Source organism: Hoplias malabaricus, chromosome 3, assembly GCF_029633855.1.
Source record: "Hoplias malabaricus isolate fHopMal1 chromosome 3, fHopMal1.hap1, whole genome shotgun sequence".
NCBI lineage: Eukaryota > Metazoa > Chordata > Actinopteri > Characiformes > Erythrinidae > Hoplias > Hoplias malabaricus.
The window spans coordinates 37,966,098-37,987,551 of record NC_089802.1 but is presented as its reverse complement, the minus strand read 5'-3'; the positions used below and the strand labels follow the sequence as shown (position 1 = coordinate 37,987,551).

Genomic DNA, 21,454 nt, shown 5'->3' with positions numbered 1-21,454 from the left:
TACTGAAAGATGTTTAGTTAGATTATCAAACGTGTATGTTGGCAACAGTTGTGAACAAATTGTACGGTATTAACCTAAAACTGTTGAAATAAAGACACATATTTAAACATTTATTAACAGCACAATTCAAGGTTGCACTTTTACAAAACATACAGTGATCACAGTAGACAATACAGTTCAATTTCTGTAATAAAAATAAAGAAAAATGTCCATGTTTCAAAAATGCCTCACAAACAACTAAAAGCTAGTGAGCTCTTTTCAGCAGCATGCACCTATAACCAGCACTGTTAAGGCAGCCTGAACCTCAAATTGTACAAAAAACATAAAATATATATAAAAAATTAAATCAGAAAACTTTTTAAAAAGATCTTTAAGCTACTGGTACAATACCAATTTGAAACATGCATTCCTGAAACACTGCAACAGTTTAAGCCTTTAACAGGCGGTTTTTCAGTGACAAGGTTCAAGCAGAGCACTGCTCGCCAAGAGGAAGGAACACCTTCTGCACAGTTTCAAATGTATATCGCCATTCTTTGGGATATTCGATGTTCAGTGCATACAGAAGTCCAAACATGAATGCTGTGGGAAAATCAGCAAGCCCTTCCAGTGCAAGACATTCCTCGATCACAACTGCAAGGTTTCCTGAAGTATCTACCTCACCTCTGACATCTGTCATCTCGAGGATAGCCATTTTGATCCCTCTGATATTAGAGAAGTCTGTTCCCTAAACCAAAAAATATATAAGGATCAACTCTCCTCCACATTGTTAGAAAAATTGTCACGGTACCATCAAGGGGACATTTTCGTACCTTTAATTAGGGAACATAATTCAAACGTATTATATTATAATTTTAGATTTTAAAATTGTGTTGATTTCATTTGTGTAAAATTGTGTTGATCGCCATTTTATCTACAAGACTTTTATCTTCTCTTATTTTACACAGCTGTATAATGAAAGATTACAAATATTCACCTCTCCTTCTGGAGAAGAGAATGTAATGTACCTTCAGGGAACACAACTGGAATCTGGACTCTTTGCTGTACTTTAACATTGTAATGTTTGTACTTTTAGTGACCAATAATGAACCTCTACCGTGCCTTTTTTTCCTGAGAGTGCAGAGCAATACAGCTTACACTTCAACAGATTATGTATTGGCATAATTGGCCAGAGTCATGTGAATCACCATGAAAGGTAGGTCTCATTCAAATTCAGCACAAACCGCTGCATGTAAAATCTCTTAAGTTACAGCAGCTTTCACATTTATTTTTATCACACTCACAATGGCAGATCCTAACTTTACCTTGAGGTGTATTAAAGAGGTTTAAACGCTCCTTGGTCCAATTGCCAATGAAAATTTCCTGTGAATGTCGAACGTGCAACAAGTAACTGATCTGTGAGGACTTGGCGCGGAGCCGTGTTCAGTCCAAAAAAAAAAAAAAAAAAACAACATGCAATGACGAATGCATGTCGAGCAATTCCTGTTATAGGTGGGGATTTTGCGACATCACCGGTTTCATTTCACGGGAGAGCTGTGCCACTGCAAAAGCAACAAGCTTTAAGCGAGCCTAGACGAGTTGCGTAGAGCCCGTCCCATGCTATGTGTATATTTACGCCGTGGAATAGTGTGTATGTTTGACTGGCTTGCCTGCTGTGCAGATCTGTCCCTTATTTGACATGCACAGTGCATCATGAATAGGAGAATCAGATTACGGTAACTATGGAACGTTAGGCAACTAAAGTCATCTCTCAAGCAAACATGTGACAAAATTCCACCCATAAAAATTTCACCATTAGTACCTTCAGTTCCCAAGTACTAGTGTCATTAAAAGGGAGCTGTAACAAGAGACATTGTACATGTCTCTGTCACAACTGTTTTGAGTGTGTAGACAGCATCAAATTCTAAATGTCTTTATATTTACAAAACACAACTCAGTTTGGTCAGGGACAACACTGGAAATTTTTGTTTGTGATTATGCCATTTAAATAAAGGTTCAAGAAGAGTAACAAATCTCCCAAAATTTTTGGAAAGTGAAAAATTTGTGACAAAATATTCTTGCTCCAGATCTAAATAGTATTTTTCCATAAAGAAAATTACTTACTCCACACGTCTTCACCAAAGGGGTGTACTCTCTCAGGTAACAAGACCTTTTAGTGCAGCTAGTCTACGTTGTTTTTTATATCAGTTGTCTTCAATAGGTGAGCATGGAAAATACATACAGAAAAATATCATTCAATTAATAGATTACTAAATCCATTTTCCTTTTACAGAAGTGGACCTGGAGGGCTACTAGCCAGTATTTTTGATAGTTCCCCTGCTGAAAACACCCACTAAACACTGAATTTAACAAATGAGTTGAATCATGTGAGCTATAACATGATAAGCACTAAACTGTGGTAGACACCTAACAATTCAAAACTGGACTTTTACAGCACTGCCTTAAAGGATAGGATCACTATTTTCCAACATATTTAATGTTTACCGTTATTTCCAAATGTGAGCTACACAGACACACTGATTCATGTCAACAAATATATTCTGTAGCGTATCACTGGGCTTACGTCATGTCCATTTTGTCTATTACACCCCATATTTTCCAGTATAACCGTGTACTTTTTTGGCTGGCAATACAGTCTCTAATGTAAATATTATCAATGCGGGTGCACAAATGACTTTTGTAAGCACTAGAAACACATATGTACTTTGCTTCTTTAACAAGACAGAAATAATGTATGCTCAACAATGCAGGTATGATTTGGGTGGTGGATATTTCTCAGTGCTGCTGTGACACTGATGTGGTGGTGGTGGTGGAGTGGATCAGTGCAGAGAGTGCTGCTGGAGTTTTTAAACCCCTCATTATCACTGCTGAACTAGAGGATGACAAAGTGTGCAGCAGGTGGTGAGTTATCATTCCTAGCTTAACATCTCCGAAATGGACAGAAAATCTATGAGTGTTGTAAGAATGCATATCATGATAATAACAAAATCATCCTGGGAAAACAAATATTGAATATCAACAATTACATCAATGATGTATGTAACTCGTGTCTCAAGTACCTGTGCATCCAGGTTTTCCAACAGGACCTTCAGGTGACCATCACTTTTTGCTCTAAACATCCGGATAAGAGCATTTGAATACTTGTAAAGAGAGGTGTGAAAATTTTCACATAGGTCCACGCCAGTGATTTTCTTGAATCCTGCATATACCTGACAAACAAGACACAAAAAAAACAAAGGAGCAGCAACCAACATTGCACTTCATCAGCACTAGAGATATACACAATGCATGTAAGTATTTAAATAATGCTATAAATAATGATACATATACATACATTTTCTTTTCCGCGTCGCGGTGGCAACAGGGCGAGCAAAGAAGCCCAGACGTCTCTGTCCTTCGCAACATCCACCAATTCCTCCTGGGAGATCCCAAGGCGTTCCCAGGACAGCCGGGAGATATAATCCCTCCAGCGTGTCTTGGGTCTACCCCAGGGCCTCCTTCCAGTTGGACGTGCTTGGTATACCTCCAGTGGGAGGCGTCCAGGAGGCATCCTGATCAAATGCCTAAACCACCTCAACTGACTTCCCTCAATGTGAAGGAGCAGCGACTCTACTCCGAGCTCCTCCCTAGTCACTGAGCTCTTCACCCGATCACGGAGAGTACGCCCAGTGACCCGTCGGAGAAACCTCATTTCGGCCGCTTGTATCTGCGATCCATTACCCAGAGCTCATGACCATAGGTGAGAGTGGGGACGCAGACTGACCGGTAAATTGAGAGCTTTGCTTTATGGCTCAGCTCTCTCTTCACCACAACGGTGCGGTACAGTGACCGCATTGCAGACGCTGCACCCATCCTACGGTCAATCTCACCATCCGTCTTCCCATTACTCGTGAACAAGAACCCGAGATACTTGAACTCCTTCACTTGGGGCAGGTTCTCACCCCTTACCTGAAGGGAGCATGCCATCTGTTTCCGGGAGATAACCATGGCCTCAGACTTGGAGGTGATCCGCATACCGACCGCTTCACACTCAGCTGCAAACTGCTCAAGTGAACGCTGGAGGCCTCCGTGCGAAGAAGCCAGAAGAACAACATCGTCTGCAAAAAGCAGAGATGCCACCTCCTGAGCTCCTCGACGGAAGCCCTCCTGCCCCAGGCTACGCTGCGCCACCCTGTCCATGAATATCAGGAACAGGAGTGGAGATAAGGCACAGCCCTGATGGAGTCCAATGCCCACATTGAACAAGCTTGACTTACTACCAAGGATGCGAACACAACTCAAACTCTGAGAGTACAAGGACCGTACGGCTCGCCGGAGCGACCCTGGCACCCCATACTCCCGGAGCACCTCCCACAGAATCTCTCGGGGAACACGGTCATATGCCTTCTCCAAATCCACAAAGCATGTGTAGAGTGGAGTAGCAAATTCCCACGCCCCCTCAATCATCTGTGCAAAAGTAAAGAGTTGGTCCATAGTTCCACGGCCAGGACGAAATCCGCATTGTTCCTCCAAAATCCTAGGTTCGACTATCGGACAGATTCTCCTTTCCAGCACCTTGGCATAGACTTTCCCCGGGAGGCTGAGAAGTGTAATGCCACGATAATTGGCACACTTTCTCTGGTCCCCTTTTTTGAAAATAGGAACCACTACCCCGGTTTGCCAATCCAAAGGCACCATTCCCGAGGTCCATGCAATGTTGTATAGGCGTGTCATCCAAGACAGCCCCACAGTATCGAGTGCTTTAAGTAAATCTGGGCGAATCTCATCCACTCCTGGAGCTTTGCCACTGTGAAGCTTTTTCACCACCTCAGTGACTTCAGCCAAGGAAATGGAATCTGACCCCCCAGACTCTTCTGGCCCTACCTCCTGCACAGGAGGCATGTCTCTCGGGTTAAGGAGTTCCTCAAAGTGCTCCTTCCAACGCCCAACAATACGCTCAGTTGAGTTCAGAGTTTCACCATCCTTGCTGAGCACAGCTTGGACAGTGTCTCCCCTCCCCTTCCTGAGGGTTACGTGGGCTGCCTGGCCATGAGGCGCTCGCCGTCGGACACTACCCCCAGGCCTGGCTCCAGGGGTAGGTCCCGGTAACCCTTTCCCGGGCTGGGTACACTGAATTTTAATGGGTGTACTCATAGGAATGCTTTTGAATCATGTTTGTCTGGATCTTCACTCCAGGCCTGTTCGCCATGGGAGACCCTACTGGGATCTAATAGCTCCCGATGACATAGCCCTGGAGGTCATGAGACCACACAAGCCCTTCCGCCACGACAAGGCCCTGATCCAGGAAGGGATAAATAATGATGAAAAATGATAATTATAATAGTAGTGTCCTACCTGCTTCTCTGGAAAAAGACCTGGCCATCTTGCCATTACAGCTGCAACAGGGGTTCATCATTAATGATTAATAATTTCTCTTCTTCTCTTCTCTTTTGGTTGTTAAGTGTCATGTTAATGTTCTTCTTTTTAATTTCTTCCTCCATTGCTTTTCTGTCTCATTCAATGACTTCTTCATCAACCCCTGCTGGATGATCTGGAAGAAAATTAATCTCTGAACACTTTGGTTTCTTCACACCTTTCTTGGCTTTGTCCTTTTTATCCACCTGCACTTCAAAGCATCTAGCATTGCGTAACTTCTGTCTGTAGTTTCCCATTTTATACTTGAGGCTCATTTTCCATCCTTGCCATCCCATCTCAGACCCTGGCTCTCTGAGGCATGGATGCTTCTGAACCAAGGCTGCAGCAACATTCTCAAATTCAGAATCAGTTGGATAAGCTTTAAATGAATAGATTGCTTCTATTACTTTGTCCAGTATTGCCATCTTTATTTCACGACTCACATTTAGTGTGGCTTTACTCTTCTCATAATCTTCATTTGCTTTCTGGAGACGAAATTCAACATCAAATGAAATTTGGTGGCCACGGCTCTGCCCCCTGACAAGAGCTGGATGAGGACAATGAAGATTGACTTGCTGTGTCTAATGTGAAGTCTGACATATCATTCTAAGTGTCATCTTGTTCTGGGGCAACATTTTCAACAGGTGTGATGATAATGCCCCAAAATACTTTCAAGGTGGCTTTGCGAGCAGGCAATCCACATATGTCCACCAAGTTGCAAAGTTGATTATCAAAATCAGGATCTTCATACTGCAAAGAGAAGCCTTTTTCTAGCTGCAGTTTTTCACACAGAATTTCTTTAAGCTCCTCTAAAGTTGCTGGAGTTTGGGGAATTGCAAGTTTCTTTATATTATCTGCTCCAAGAACCACTCGAAGTAACATTGTTGCAGATGTCACTGTAAGAAGAAAAACAAAAGCAAAACAGTGATTAACACATTAGAAATCTCTTTAGTGTCACAAGTAGTCTTCCACCAACTTTGTAAGCTGTGAGAGGGTGGTTGTCTTTAAGCTCACATGGGTGAACAACTGCTATATCTGCATATGTACTCCCAAAAACCTCATATGCTTGGCGATGTTCGATGTACCACGAACATTGCTTTTCAACAATAAATGAAACTTCACTGTCAACCATCATAATGTTAATGATTTTGCCAAACTCTTGTAAACCAGAACAGGACCCTACAGTCACAAACATACCCTTTGTGTAAGTCAGAAATCTTGGTCTCTAAATAGCACAAGGTTTCCTCTGAAAATTTTGAAGAAGTGACACTCTCTAAAATGTCCTTCAGATCCATTAATATTTCCCAGGCCTTCTCTTTTTCTGGAACTAGACTACCTACCATGAGGGATAGGAGCCTAAGCAATGTCCAGTTCTCATGTCCGTTCCCACCTATAGTTTCCTTTTATGTAAAGCTCTTTGGAATTTTTGTGGTCTGTTAACTCTATCAGAATGTGCATATGGGAATGACTCAATAATAGAATTAAGGCTGTCCAACTTGAAATATATATCTGAAATCAATTTCTGAAGACATAACCGTATTTCAAACAGGACAATGCCTTCAAAGAAGTCATGCAGCACATCAGGGCTGAAATCCATTTACAGGATGAAAATAGGACAAGTGCTTGCCAAGGACACATTCTGCCTTCACACCACTGACACACGGTAGTTCCTGATTTGTTTTAAGCTCAAGAACAAATTTATCATGTAATTATGGTGTTCTCAACTGAAAACTCCATTTACATACTTCAGTATTCTGAATCTCATGTAAATAAGCCAAACAAAATGGCAGAATTTGTCCACTTTGAAACTGTCTTGAAATCATCCAAGACTATGTGCAGCCAGATTATCAGCTGACACATTGAAGACAATTCCCTTGATTTTGCCATCAAGCTGTTCAATATACAACCCTTCATGTTCAAGATCTTTGAGATCACTCATAAGTGGACTCAAAAACAACTCATACCCAAACTGTTTTACATTGTCACTCTTGCCCAGCAGTGCCAACTGAATTGCATGAAGACCACTTCGAAGCTCTGGGGGCCAGCTGAGTATAACCCAGTATATTGCTGTTATTTTATGTTTCTTTCGTGATGTACCTAGTGGATTGACAACCTCAAAACCATCAATAAACAGCCCAATAGAAATTTTAGGATATTGGCCACTAAGGAGCTTGTTTCCTTGATAATACAATCCATCTGAAAATGACTGGATCCACTCTGGTATGCTATCCCTTGTACGCAGTGTCTTCTCCAAAATATCTGATCGATCAAGCAAAGTCTTCAAAGCCTTAAGAAATGTAACATAAACAAATTACTTTCTTTTCGCTTTACTGAATACATATTCAGTGGGCTGTACAACACTAAAATTGGTCTGAAAATAAGTCTTTCTTCTAATCAGTGGCAAAGGGTCCTGTTCCTTATGTTTTTAAAAAAGGATTTGCCTTTCTGAATGGCCTCTGAAATTTCCTCAAGAACCAACTGGCTGACACCACAATTGTGTGTTTTTAAAGTGTCCTGTATTATTTTGATTATGTGGGAGTTGTAAAGTGATGCAATATCATTTAGATTTTCTATAATCTTCTGGGTTGCATGTCTTGAAACATGCAGAACAGTCTGCATGCGCATAAACATTGCAGCAAGTCTGTGCTCAAGTAATGAATCAAAATCTTCAACAAACAAATCTGACTCAACATTACTTCTAGCAGAAACACTTTCATCACTCTCCTCAGCCATTGAACAATGTCTGACTGCTTGACCCCCTTTTGCACTTAAAACTGATACTTTAAAGTCTTTCAAGTCTGTTTTATGTTTTCTGTTTTTATGAACTCTGAAAGTTGAGAGGACATTGCTTTCAAACCTGCAGTTGGAAAATGGGCATTTTACTGTTTCATGCTGGAAATATGTTCTCTCATCACAGATATCTTTTAAGTCACATGTTTCACAATTCAGTGTAACATGGTGTGTTTGTTCACGTTTAGAATGTGCCCTACTTAAATTAGTTTTTAAAGCACCAATGGTCCGGAATGTAAACGCTGTCCAAATACAAACACTGCAGTGGTATGTTATACAAGTGATGCCAGTGTTTTAATCTGTAATTTTTAATAAGTAAACCTTGCATTGCATTGAAAAACTTGCAAAATCCACACTCAAACATGATTGTTGCTAATGTTATTCATTTAGCTACATACAGTAATTACATTAAAATACCATTCTATTAATCCAAAAATAGTCATTACCTGGACTGGAAGATTGAAAGTTTCTCTTTGTACACTGGAATATTCTGCAGGGCTCAAGAAAGACTAACTTTAAATAATGTAGCTTTAGTCCTACACCGATATTTTTTTTTCAAATCTAAATGTGCGTGATGCCCATCCTATTGGACTGTTTTTGTATTTGACCATGATTCTTTTTGAAATTAACTAATTGAAGCACCTTATAAGACTGAAATGAGTGCAATTACTGCATGAACAGAAAAAAAGCTGAACCATGGTGAGTGGGCCATACTCAGAGTCGCCCTGTAGGATACAGACTGAAATGGCGCCAGAGTTTTTCAAACCCTGACTCACTCGCTCGCCCAGAATGCAGGTCGAGCTTGATGTTTTGATTTCAAATGCAAAATCAGCATTATACTGATAGAAAGATTATGACAGTAATCGATAACGCACTCACATTTTCACAAGACGTCCTTCACAACTTTTTGAAGAAATTTTTATTTTTTTAGAGCGAGAAAAAAGCCTCAGGAAAGGAAGAACATGTCACTATAAGGAAGTGTAGATAGAGTTTATCGATTTTGTCCTGAATCCATAAATGTTTGACACTGGGCCGAAGAGCTCCGGATGGGTAGAGAAGGAGGTAAGAGAAGATTGTTTATTGTGCGAAAAAGAGTTTTAGACCTGTGACTACCAGAGTTTATAAAATTTGAGCAGTAAGAGGAAAGGGCAGCATTTAATGCAGCTTTGTATTTGGAAACCTTTCAAGTAAAAAGAGATAAATTAACTGAAAAAACAGATTTCTTGTAAAGTCGCTCTAAACGTCTGATTTTAACTGTCAAGATTCTGAGCTCTGGGGTGAACCATGGTGAAGGACGTATGGCAGGGACACATCTTGTCCTGAGAGGGCTAGAGTGTTAAGTGTATGACTACGTCTTCAGGAGAGGACAATTTAGAAAGATCAGATAGAGCAGAAATCTGGAGAAGATTAGAAAAATTGGGTGGAATCAGAGGAAAGATTATGAAAGGAGACCAGATATATTACATAGGTTTTAGAAGGGCGTAAACCTAGACTACACTCAATGAGTTTATGGTCAGAAAAACGACAACAGAACCAGAGACTGAAACATTATCTAGACCACGAGTACAAAGCAAGTCAAGTGATTGTCCATGAGCATCAGTAGGAAAATCCACATGCTGAGTCAATCCAAGACATTCAAAAACTTTGCAAAGTTCAGCGGAGAATGCACAGTTTGAATCAACATGAATATGAAATCACCCAACAAAATAACAACATGACACAGATAGAGCAATAGTGAATAGTTCGCTGAAATCAGAGAGAAAGTTGTTCAACAGCAAAACTTTCAGAGCAAGGTATTCAAAAGGTAGTGACATCATGGAAGTCCAACTGTTTAACATTCAGGACCGAGTAGAATACTGTGGCCAAACAACAACCTTTACCTATGAGACAAGTTTTGGTTATATAAGTAAATGTTAGGGGCACTAACAAATTGAATTCAGGAAATCCCCAGCTTGCTGCCATGTTTCAGTGAGAAGGAGCATGTCCAGGCTCTTATCAGTGATTAAATCATTTATAAGTGACGTCTTGTGAGAGTTCAGAAGAGCTATTTTCTATGAGAAAGCTCCAGTGGATAAGTCAGAGCTGAACTCTGCGAGAGAGCTCAGATTAACTGTGTTAATGGGACTGTTTATGATTTTTAATAATCCGTCTCTGTGACCAAATAACCGGAATGAGAATCCGAAGCACAGTAGGAAATGTGAAAACACTGGGACAGCTGAATATACCTGGGACAAAGTGCAAACCCAAAATTCTGACGCAAGTTAAATGTCAGAGGATTCAAACGAACAGGAGTATTGAAACATTATATTTCAGGTGCTGAGTGTGTGATCATCTTAGGAAAAAATACACGTAAATAGTCAAAAGAAAAAAGCAAAAAAAAATAAATAATAATCCATATCCAATAGCAGCAGCCAATTAGACATAGACTAAGGAACAACATGGTAAATAAATCATCTAGTAGGCTTAATATAGACGTGTAGGGCTGTTTATAATCAAATCGGCTCTTTTAAAATCGTACAGCAGCAGTGCAGTCAAACCTGCTGCAGCTTGCTCTCCTGTGGACACACCCCATAGTAACCCCCTGACAGTATTCTGAGTGGATGTGTCACGACTGGACAGAAGGCAGACACTTGCGGTTAACAGTATAAAGAGTTTATAGACAACAATCCACAAGGGGTTAACAAAAACAAGCATGGGTCGAATACCAGAAACAAGCAGTATCTCAGAGATAATCCAACAGAGTAATCGAAAAGCCAGGCAGAAGGGTCAAATACCGGAAACAAAAAGTACATCAGAGATAATCCAAAAGAGTAGTCGAAAAGCCAGGCAGAGGTCATGAACCAGAGAGCAAACAAATCCAAAGGCGCAGGACAGGGACGAAAACCGAAAGACGAGCATAAGGTAGGTAACTGGAATTCAGGACAGCCAGGTAAGTAGAGAACGCTTTGTATTTGGATATAAATCACGCAATACTCAGCAATGACTGGTGAGTGAGTGAAGCTTAAATAGAGAGAGAAACAGGTGTTCCTGATCAGAATTCTGGTGAGTGAGAACGGTGTGGTGTCATGTGATTGTCTGATGAATTCTGGGATCTGGAGTTCAGAGAGGCCTGCGTGACAGGATGAGCTGTTACTGTGGTGTATATAATTTTTTTCCACTGTGGAAATTTTAATTAGCATTTCTACAAAGTCTTAAAGTAAAAACACATTAATATTATATTCTCTGTACATTTGTCTATTTCATTTCACAGAATGTCCCGATCTTTCAGACGTAATGGGTTTTTGACTGGAGAATATCAGCACCAAATTTAGAAATGTGAAAGAATGGGAATACAATTTTGGATTTAAATGTTCCTCAAATTCATGCAAGTTTGAACACAACATTAAAAATATAATTCAGTACCTTTTCAATTTGGTAGATTTTCATTTAAATTTAAACTTGTTAAATTAGGGCCTATGGCACATTTGCAGACAAGTCTTTAACTTTAAACATGGTTTAAGTTAAAAAATGTTTTAATATTGTGAAGAGTTTATAGCTGTTTTTACATTAGCAGAGGAGGTGAAAAAGGAAATAGACGCTTGCAATGCTAAATATCTTTATACATGATTCCATGAAAAGTTGTTTAACACGAAACACTACAGGTGAATAGGGTAAACTTACCCAGTTGATTACTTCCATTAAAATATCTATTATAAATTTGTATTGCAAGTTGACCTAAATGAGGCATTCTGTACTTAAATATCTGCTTATTTGCATACATTTTAAGAACAGGCAGTGGAGCAGTGTCAGGTTCAAGATTCTTCTTTGATTTTGCTGAAATTTTTACAGAGGAAATTCTGAATCAAACGTTTTATCGCTTTATAAATCAGACAATACTGTCTCTCCTATATAATATAAAATTTATATTTTAAGACAATTCTTTTGCCATTTTGATTTTATAAATGTTCTAAACAGAGGGAAAGCAAGACAGGCCATGTGACACATCTGAACGAATCATAATATCATAAATCGCCACCAGCCAATGAGATTTCATGCTTGGGTTTAAATCCCCCTTTCACAATGGTTTGCTGATACAAAGGATATGACCACATTTGGACCTGAAAAAACTGTATAAGACAGAAAAGAGCTTGCAGACAGCAGTGTACATGTTGTGTTATAATTTTTTTTTAGTTAGTTATCGTTACATAGATAACTTTCTAGATACCCAACGACGCTTTACAATCTACACTGCATCGGGCACTAGGATTTCACCCAGGACAGAGAGCCAATCCATATCTGGGCACACACACATTCAACCAGGACAGTTATTACAGAAGCCAATTCACCCACCCTCCATGTTTATGGACTGTGGGAGGAAACTGGAGACCCCGGAGGAAACCCACGCAGACACGGGGAGAACATGGAAACTCCACCCAGATGGGACTTGAACCCAAGATCCCAGTGCTGGGAGGCGAACGTGCTAACCACCAAGCCACCATGCTCAATAATGTGTGCTCAAAACATCTTATCTGCCTGAGGTGCCTGAATTCTCAGCTTAAAATACCAAATCCTGAACAGATTCTTGGTTTTAAGACTCACTCTCAGTGATTCATAACTGCTTATAATAAACCTTTTTTTTTTTTTTTTTTTTTTTGCACACACATCATAGCCATAGAAAGAAATTAACACTCTAGATTCAGACTTGCTTGACATTGATCATCCTGTTCCTTTTTCTTTTTCAGAAAAGAAGAACATGCTTTTGCAAATTTTCTCCTGCTGCTAGTGTCTATGGTAGTTTCAAATTAGGGATTTATGATAATGCTGAGATCAGTACAGATTACAGTACAGATGTGAGGATACAGTGTGTGGAAGCTCCAGTTCTCAGGAATCATCTTTGGCTACACCCCACAATAACACCTTAGATGGAAAAACACAGAAAAGTACAGACAAATGGAAAATGTATGACTGTCCAGAATGTGGGAAGAGTTTTTCTCAGCAGAGTAATCTCCAAACACACCAGCACATTCACACTGGGGAGAAATCATTTTCCTGTTCAGAATGTGGGAAGAGATTTAATCATCAAAGTAATCTTCAGAAACACCAGCGCATTCACACAGGAGAAAAACTATATTATTGTTCAGCATGTGCAGAAAATTTCACTCAACAGACTCATCTCCAAAGGCACTGGCACATTCACACAGGAGAGAAACTGTATCAGTGCTCAGGGTGTGGCAAGGGTTTTTTACTGTAGGGTCATCTTAATACACACCAGCGCATTCACACAGGAGAGAAACCTTATCCCTGTTCAGAGTGTGGGAAGAAGTTTAATCATCAGTTTTATCTACAAAGACACCAGCGCATTCACACAGGAGAGAACCCATATTACAGTTCGGCGTGTGGGAAGACTTTTACTCAACAGACTCATCTCCAAAGACACCAGCACATTCACTCAGGAGAGAGACCGTATCAGTGCTCAGAGTGTGAGAAGAGTTTTAATCAACAAACTCATCTTCATTCACATCAGCGCGTTCACACTGGGGAGAAACCATTTAACTGTTCTGTATGTGGGGAGACTTACTCAACAAACACATCTCCAAAGACTGTGTTCAGACTGTGGGAAGAGTTTTATTCAACAAACACATCTCAGAAGGCATCTGCGGATTCACACAGGAGAGATACAGTAATGCATTAGAGATTGTGATGATGTTTACAAGGCTCAGTCCTTTCCAAAAAACATCATGCCTTCAACCAGAACATAAGCCGTACAAAGGCACAAGTGTGGGAGTTTATTTAGACATCTGAAATCAGAAATAGTCAAGAGTTTCTTAAGGTCTTTGCCGATGGCTGGGGAATTTTAAGTATCAGTCTTGCTTTTTCATTCATTCATTGTCTGCAACAGCGTATCCAGTTCAGGCGGCGGTGGGTTCAGAGCCAACAAGGAATGACCAGGCACAAGGCAGGAACACACCCAGTTCTTCACAGGAGACATACGCTCACACCTATGGACACTTCTGAGTCGTCAATCCATCCATCGTCAATGTTTTTGCAGTGTGGGAGAAAACCGGAGCACCCAGAGGAAACCCACGCAGACACAGGGAGAACACAACACACTCCTCACAGTCACCTGGAGGAAACCCACACAGACACAAGGAGAATACACCACACTCCTCACAGACAGTCACCAGGAGGAAACCCACACGGACACAGGGAGAACACACCACACTCCTCACAGACAGTCACCCGGAGGAAACCCATGCAGACAGCGGGGGGAGAACACACCACACTCCTCACAGACAGTCACTCCCTGGAGCTGTGACAGAGACACCATCGGCTGCTCCATTGTGCCGCCCTGCTTGAACAAAATGGTCTTAATATCAAATTAATCAGTTTTATCAAACACACAATATTGTACCAAATTTCTTAAACATACCTTACAGTTACAGCTGGGTTGTTACTGGAATTTTATTTGATGCAGCTGTACAGCTGTACAGCGCAAAAACCCATAGCTTTGTTTTATCATAAATGTTCTTTCTGGATTCATTTCAGACAGTAATCTCATAACTACACTTCAACAGTCAGCAAATATTTCTGCTTTAGTACAAGTTGACCAGGACCGTCATAAGACTTCCATTCATTTCAAGAATTTTTCAAACCAAGAAATAGATGATGCCCCACCCTTTATCTTTCTCTCAATCATCTGGATGAAAAGGCAAGGCAAGGCAAGTTTATTTATAGAGCACCTTTCATACAGAAGCAATTCAAAGTGCTTTACAGAAAAATAATCAATTAAATTAAAAGCCAGAATAAAATCATAAATTTCCAATAAGACAATTACATAAAAAGAGTAAAATGATTAAAACAATTTAAAATTACAATAAATGAAAAGAAATAAAAGAAATAAAATGCCGTTACAGAAAAGTGCAGAATATTTTAAACTAAGCTGTAGCTGCTCAAACAGGAGTGTTTTAAGTCTTGATTTAAAAGTATCTAAAGTTGGGGCTCTTCTAATATTCTCAGACAGCTGGTTCCATTTAAAAGCAGAATAGTAGCTAAACGCTGCCTCTTCATGTTTAGTTTTGACCTGAGGCAGGACTAACTGACTAGTTCCTAAAGACCTGAGAGCTCTGCTTGGCTCATATCTCTGTAGCAGGTCTGATAAATACGCTGGTCCTACCCCACTTAGACATTTATAGACCAGTAATAACACCTTAAAGTCTATTCTGTAACAGACTGGTATCCAGTGTAAGGATTTGAGGACAGGGGAGTGATGTGATCTCTTCTTTTGCTCCTAGTGAGAACTCTGGCAGCTGCATTTTGAATCAGCTGAAGTTGTTGTTTAATGGTCTTTTTTGGAAGTCCAGCTAAGAGACCATTACAGTAATCAATCCTCCTAGAAATGAAAAGGCATGGATAAGTTTCTCCAGCTCTGGTTTAGACAGAAAATCTCTAATGATACTGATGTTCTTAAGATGGTTAAATGCTGATCTAGTAACCGCTTTAATATGAGACTAAAACTGAGATCTGAGTCCATTAATACACCAAGGTTGCAAGCCATTTCTTTAGATTTGAGGGCCCTCGTGTCCAGATATGTAGCCAATCTTTGTCTCTCAGTGCTATTCCCAAATAGTATAATCTCAGTTTTATCTTTATTCAGCTGCAGAAAATTGTGTCCCATCCAGTTAGTGATGTGTTCAAGGCACTTGCTTAATGAGTCAACTGGGCCAGAGTCGTTTGGGGACAGGGCCATGTAAATCTGAGTATCATCTGCATAGCTGTGATATGACAGCCCATAGTCCTGTAGAATCTGGCCAAGAGGAAGCATATATAAATTTAATAAAAGTGGACCAAGAATAGAGCCCTGGGGGACACCACAGGTTACTGGCATGTTCTCTGAAATATTATTTTCTATTTCTACAAAGTAGTTCCTGCCTTCCAGGTAAGAAACGAACCACTTCAGGACTGTTCCTGAGAGTCCGACCCAGTTTGCGAGTCTATCTATAAGAATCTTATGGTCAATGGTATCAAAGGCAGCACTAAGGCCAAGATGTAATAGAAGAGATACCTTTCCAGCCTCTGTATTTAAGCGGATGTCATTAATTACCTTGATTAGAGCAGTCTCAGTGCTGTGATTAGACCGGAACCCGGACTGAAATTTGTCTAGGCTACTGTTAATGGACAAGAAATTAGTGATTTGCCTGAAAACTATTTTCTCAATGATTTTGCCAATGAATGGTAAATTAGAAATTGGCCTGTAGTTACTTATCAAAGATGATTCAAAATTTTTCTTTTTTAGAAGAGGCTTTACAACTGCAGTTTTTAGTGAGCTTGGAAAAACCCCGGACATGAGTGAGGTGTTTACAATGTGGAGTATGTCTGGTGCTATAGTGTGAAACACTCTTTAAAAATTGGTTGGTAGTGTGTCAAGACTACAAGTGGATGATTTGAGATGATTAACTGTGTCGATTAAAATTATATTATCAACAGTACTGAACTCTGACATTTTAAGGAGTTTTTATGAGGTGATGGAGAAGGTACAGACTCATTGTTGGATATAGATGTACTAATCGCTTGTCTGATATTCTGGATTTTAGTGTTAAAAAATAATGCAAACTTACATCTCCGCAATTACATCTCAGTTGATACTAATTCAGGGGCCATTGGTGTGGGTGGGTTACCGTGGGTGGGTTACTGTTGACCACGGTGAAGAGGATTTTGCTGTTGTTAGTGTTACTGTTGATGATGCTAGAGAAATAGGATTGTCGTGTTTTGCATATTGTTGCGTTGTATTCACGTAGCTTATCTTTGTAGATTTCTTTGTGAATATAAAGACTTGTTTTACGCCATCTGCATTCTGCCTTGCGACACTCCCTCTTTTGGATTTGAACAACAGAAGCATTTCTCCATGGTGCTTTCTGTTTGCAAGGCATAGCCTTCACTTTAACTGGCGCGATCTCAACCTTAACAATTTTTGCATTAAAACTATTCAGCAGATCATTAACAGAGTTGGATCGTTCACATGGTATAGTACACATTTACTCATGAAAAGTGTAGCTGTGCAGTCCTTTATAATCCTTTTCTTGACACAAACTCTTCTGTCTCTGATGACTGGTGAGGCCCACATATCAAAGAACACACAGTAGTGATCTGACAGCGCGACGTCCTTCACAGTCACTGATATGTTGAGACTCTTTGAGATAACAATATCCAGCGTGTGACCATGACAATGTGTACTCCCTGTAACATGCTGCGAAACGCCAAATGAGTTCAATATGGCGTGCAGTTCCTTGGCAAACCAGTCCTTGGGATTGTCAATATGTACGTTAAAGTCACCAGCAGTAACAAAATGGTCAAAGTCAGTAGAAATAAAAGACAACATTTCTGTAAAGTCATCAATAAAATTAGCACTGTACCTCGGAGGCCTGTAGACAGTTAGTAGTAATATCTGTGGTGTCCCTTTCAGAACTACACAGAGATTCTCAAATGTTGTGAAGTCACCAAATGATAACTGCTTGCACTGAAAAGAACCATGGAACAGAGCAGCTAGACCTCCACCTTTTCTACTGGCATAAGATGCATTTAAAAAATGAAAATCTGGAGGAGCCATCTCCAATAAAACAATTGCAGCACTACATTCATTTAGCCAAGTCTCAGTTAAAAGTATAAAATCATGCCCATGTGCTGTAATAAAATCATTAATTAAGTGTGATTTGTTTGTGAGATCTGATATTTAGAAGAGCGAACTTAGTAACTCGTGCACTTTGCCACAGAAACTCTGTCTCACATTTTATATGCTGTAGATTGGCTACATTCACAGAATCTGACCTGAACTCTCTGTTCTTTCTCTCTCTGATAAGTACTGGAATGGGAGAGATTACAGGGACCAAAGGTCCAAGCTTGTTTTGAAAACATGTACTGCTGACATCATCACTGCAGCAGCCAGGACCTGAAAAACATCACTTTACCTCGCCCTAATCAGCTGATGAAACTGTGTGAAGCTCCTACTGGCGATGGGGCCGTGAGCAAAGCTGCCTTTTCGGGGGTCGAGGAGCTTGTCTCTTCCGTTGAGGTGCTCTAGGTGGTGATGGAGCGTGATTTTTCTTAGGGGACAGTCTGGGGGACTGCAGTGGGGTAGTGGCAGTAGACGAGGGTGGAGTAGAAGCTGGGGTGGTTCTTCTTTGCACCAGAGGGCTGGCTGACAGGGAAAGTGACAGCCTTGTCCCAGCTGAAACCAGCTTCTCCATGGCTGCTGAGGTGATGTTCACCTCATCAGGTCCACTGATGAAAAATTGAACTTGAGTGTGTTAAGGAGGTCATTAAAGTCTCTTTTTAAAACTTCAGACTCCTGCTTGACAGTGTCGTTCTTTCCAACGTGTACAATAATCCTCTTCACATTTGTGTACTCAGCTAGTACAAACTGGAAGCTTTGCAGTAAGTTCAGGGACTGTGATGTTTGGCTCGCATCTCACTATGAGTTTTGGGTATGTTACCCCATTAACAGTGTCATCTCCAAAGATCAGGGTGTCTGCAGTAGGTTTGTTAGGGTTTTGTGACCGGCTGACACTTCTGGCACTTTCTGTGCTGTGTTCACTGCATTTGTGATTCTCACAAAGGGCATGCAGTGGTTCAGATCAGTTTTTCAGCTGAAGTGAATAAGACCGGTATTCTGGTCTGGGTCTGTGCTGTGCTCTCTCAGCAGCAGTGTTAGGTTTAGCAGCAGGTTTAGAAGACGAGACTACAGAGCTATACAAAGCACGGCGCTTGGGTCTAGATTCAATCTGCACCCATTGCCCATCTCTAGCTGTACTCACGCCAGTGTTGCCATCCACTCGATCCTCTGATCTGTGTCCCTCCACTGTCCGTTGCTCTGTTAGGTCCTCAGCCCACTGTCTGCTGCCCGTACTCCCACTCACTGTTACTCCTCACACAGCTCCGAAATGCCAGTCCTTAAACTCTGATAGCAAGTTCCGAAAATCCCTTTCCAAAGCTGACATTCTTTGTAGAAGTCCGTAACAATTTTGACAGCACGTGTTGAATAAAATGATGAGGCATTTTACAAGTTTCTTCTACTGTAGCCTGATGAAAATGTCCTGGTTGTTGGAGCAGTCCTGGTTCCTAGGGCAATCGCACTACTTTAAAAAGTACAAACCGGATTCCAAAAAAGTTCTCTATAGGTGAAAGATCTGGACTGCAGGCTGGCCATTTCAGTACCCGGATCCTTCTCCTACGTAGCCATGATGTTGTGATTGCTGCAGAATGTGGTCTGGCATTATCTTGTTGAAAAATGCAGGGTCTTCCCTGAAAGAGATGACGTCTAGATGGGAGCATATGTTGTTCTAGAACCTGAACATAGTTCTCTGCATTAATGGTGCCTTTCCAGGCATGCAAGCTGCCCATGCCACAAGCACTCATGCAACCCCATACCATCAGTGATGCAGGCTTCTGAACGGAGCATTGATAACAACTTGGGTTATCCTTGTCCTCTTTGGTCCGGATGACATGGCGTCCCAGTGTTCCATAAAGAACTTCAACACTCCATTTTAAAAGACCCCTGGCCCAGTGCGAACATCTGAGCTTGTGGATCTTGCTTAGAAATGGCGTCCTCTTTGCACTGTAGAGTTTCAGCTGGCAACGGCGGATGGCACGGTGGATTGTGTTCACTGACAATGCTTTCTGGAAGTATTCCTGAGCCCATTCTGTTATTTCCTTGACAGTGGCATTCCTGTTTGAGGTGCAGTGACGTTTAAGGGCCCGGAGATCACGAGCATCCAGTAGAGTTTTACGGCCTTGACCCTTACGCACAGCAATTGTTCCAGATTCTCTGAATCTTTTAAAGATGTTATGCACGGTTGATGATGATAACTTAAAAGACTTTGCTATTTTACGCTGGGTAACACCATTCTGGTATTGCTGCACTACAATGGTGGAATTGGTGATCCTCTTACCATCTTGGCTTCAGAGAGACACTGACACACTGAGAAGCTCTTTTTATACCCTATCATGTTGTCAATTGACCTAATTAGTGTTAATTGGTCTTCCAGCTGTTTGTTATATGCTCAATTTCCTTTTTCCAGCCACTTATTGCAACTTGTGCCAACTTTTTTGGGATTTGTTGACACTGTGAAATTTTGAATCAACATATTTTTCCATTTACTCAGATTAAACTTTTGATCTGTCATCTATGTTCTATTACGAACAAAATACTGACATTTGCCATCTCCACATCATTGCATTCAGTTTTTATTCACAATTTGTTTAGTGTCCCAACTTTTTTGGAATCCGGTTTGTATCAAAAGCAGAAGATATCCAGTTTTGGCTTCGTAGTGCTGCTGACTTGTGTATATTAAAAAGCTCAGATACTCTATCACAAACAAGTAGGTTTCAAAAAAATAAAAGGAAAGAAGTAGAAGATAGCAGAGCTAAGCAGCAAATCGTCTGAACGGCAAGGAAGCAGGAAGTCTTTTTGCTTCCTGAAAAGGCATTTATGTTCAAATGCAATTGATAGATTTCAGCTCAGCATTCAACACAAACCTTTTTCTGCATCTGATTGGAAAGCTGAACTTACAGCTTGAATATTTGCCTCTGCAACTGCATCCTACATTTCCTGAACAGGAGACCTCAGAAAGTCCAGATCCTTCAGCACAACAATGCAGGCCACTGGGGCTCAATCCACTGCTGGTCTCTCTGCTGACGCACAATTGTGCAGCAATGCACAGCACACACCAATCATCGAGTTTGCAAACAACATGACTGTGGTGGGTCAAATCAGTTAGAATGTTGAGTCTGCGTGCAGGCAGGCAGTACAACATCTAACATATTTATCTGAAAGTAGGCTACACTGTAGAGGCTTGCATATTGCTGACCAGGAATGTCAGCCTATTGGGACACACATCAGTTAAGAAATGCATTTCTCCCCCACTGTTAGTGGCATCCTCCAAGCTAGACTCACTGTGGGGAGTCAATAAAGGAGAGTGTAAGATATACTGCTAAAAAGAAAAAGCATACGGTATGATTAAAATATAACACAAATCCAGTGTATTTAAGATAACAGTAGGATAGAATTTGGAAAAACATTTACCATAAAAATGGTAGACTCCTTATTGAAGAATGTTATTGCAGAATAGTTGGCTGCTCGTGTGTTACTTGGTGGGGCACCATAAAAGCAAATGAAGTGGTTATAGTGGAGGGTTTCACACACTATTCTTCAAGCTCCTTTTGTCATGGGGACAGACAGGTAGAACAACCAAGAGGCAGTGATTGTGTGGTTCAGGTGAATAGATGGCTTTGACATCAGGAG

At 40.8% G+C, this 21,454-nt stretch overlaps 1 pseudogene; it reads left to right on the top strand.

Annotated features, from left to right (window-relative positions):
* The window catches only part of LOC136691099 (zinc finger protein 585A-like), a 92,108-nt pseudogene that overhangs the window by 29,611 nt on the left and 41,043 nt on the right, over nt 1–21,454 (top strand).